The sequence below is a fragment of the Orycteropus afer genome, unplaced genomic scaffold (genome assembly GCF_000298275.1).
Source record: "Orycteropus afer afer isolate SDZICR_OR568_19922 unplaced genomic scaffold, OryAfe1.0 scaffold00198, whole genome shotgun sequence".
Classification (NCBI taxonomy): domain Eukaryota; kingdom Metazoa; phylum Chordata; class Mammalia; order Tubulidentata; family Orycteropodidae; genus Orycteropus; species Orycteropus afer.
The window spans coordinates 1,282,358-1,284,377 of NW_006921785.1; the positions used below are offsets into that span (position 1 = coordinate 1,282,358).

The following is a 2,020-nucleotide window of genomic DNA, read 5'->3' on the forward strand; positions in this document are numbered from 1 at the left end:
TTTTATCTTCATAAAACATTATTATTATTATGTTGTTGTTGTTGTTGTTAGGTGCTTTCCAGCCTTTTATGACTCATTGAGACCCTGTGTACAATAGAACGAAACACTGCCCAGTCCTGTGCCATCCTCATAATTGTTGCCATGCTTGGGTCCATAGTTGCAGCCACTGTGTCTATCCATCTCACTGAAGGTCGTCCCCTTCTTCATTGACCCTCTGCGTTACCAACCATGATATTCTTCTCCAGAGATTAATTCCTCCTGATAACATGGCCAAAATAAAAGAGACAAAGTTTGACCATTATCACTTCTAAGGAGCATTCCGGCTATATTTCTTCCAAGATAATTTGTTCATTCTTTTAGCAGTCCATTGGTACATTCAATATTCTCACCTACACCACAATTCAAGTGCATCAATTCTTCTGTGGTCTTCTTTATCCATTGTCCAGTTTTCATATGCTTCTGAAAATACCATGGCTTGGGTCAGGTTCATTTTAGTCTTCAAAGTGACATTTTTGCTCTTCAACACTTTAAAGAGGCCTTTTGCAGATTTGCCTAGTGCAATACGTCTTTTTCTTTCTTATTCTTTTTTAGCAATACAAATAAAAGTTTATTGTGGAAAATTAATGCCTTCATATTTCACAGCTTATTAAGGCTAAAGAAAGGCTAGATAATTATTTAAGTCTTTTAAAAAAGTTTTACTTTCACTATCCCACTGCTCCCAATTACAAAATGGCCTGACCAAAATTTATCAAAACAAGCACTATAAATAAAGCCAAGCCCTTTAAAGACTTTCCCAAATGTTATTTCTTGGCATAGGTGATCTTCATGGCATGGGATGGTGTGATCTTAAATCCTTGTAAAGCATCCCTGGCAGTTCCAGCCTGCCCATCATTTTCAAATTCAACAAAAGCAATGCCATGCCTCCTAGGTACCAAGCGTACTTCCTGATTAAGCTCATGGATAACATCACCTCTCTAGTTTCTTCTGGTAAATTATTAAGGAATAAAATATAGTTTGGAGGGTAATCAGGGACCTGAGGACTTGGTGTTGAATTTCCTTGGGCATTGGCTGAATTCGGTGTTGCCTGACTAGGCTTTGTGTCTGTGGTGGCTGCACTTTGTTCCACAGTTATGGCTTTTTTCTTTTCTTTGTCAGCAAAAGTGCCACACATTTTAGATATTATATCAGAATCTGTTTTTGCATACAGGATTCTCATTGGTTTGCCATAAAATGGAAATCCTTGTAACTGTCTCAAGGCAAGGCCTGTCCCCACATCTTCATAGTCTTTAAAGCCACAATATCTACCACATGGCCAAATTGAGAAAACAGGGCATATAAGCATCTCTTCAATTCTTCTTTTTTAATTTTGTCATTCATATTGGTGATATAAATTGTCTGATCTGGTCTGATATCCATATTTTAAGTTAAATTGTTCAAAGAGCCTGAGGCCTTCTCATGCTGCAGTTCTACATCTTTTTATTTCTTGATTGCTCTAACATGGGTGTTGATTTGAATTCAAATAAAATTAAATCCTTGACAACTTCAATCTTTTCTCCATTTATCATGAACTTGCTTATTGGTCCAGTTGTGAGGATTTTTTATGTTGAGGTGTAATCCTTAATGAAGGCTGTAGTCTTTGATCTTTAACAGTTAAGTGTTTCAAGTCTTCACTTTCAACAAGTAAGGTTGTGTCATCTACATACTGTAGATTGGTTATGAATCTTCCTCCAATCCTGATCCTGTGTTCTTCTTAAATTCCAGTTTCTCAGATAATTTGCTCATCATACAGAGTGAATAAATATGGTGAAAAGGATACAACCCTGACACATATCTTTCCTTTTTTTAAATTATGTAGTATCCCCTTTTTCTGTTTGAATGACTACCTCATGGTCTATGTACAGGTTCCTCATGAGCACCATTATGTGTTCTGGAATTCCCATTCTTCACAATGTTATCCATAATTTATTATGATCCAGTGATCCATATACTTGGATGCCTTTGCATAGTCAGCAAAACACAA

At 36.5% G+C, this 2,020-nt stretch overlaps 1 pseudogene; it reads right to left on the minus strand.

The window, feature by feature from the left end:
* Nucleotides 1-800: 800 nt before the first annotated feature.
* Nucleotides 801-1,416, minus strand: LOC103203045 (annotated as a pseudogene).
* Between the last annotated feature and the right edge of the window lie 604 nt (nt 1,417-2,020).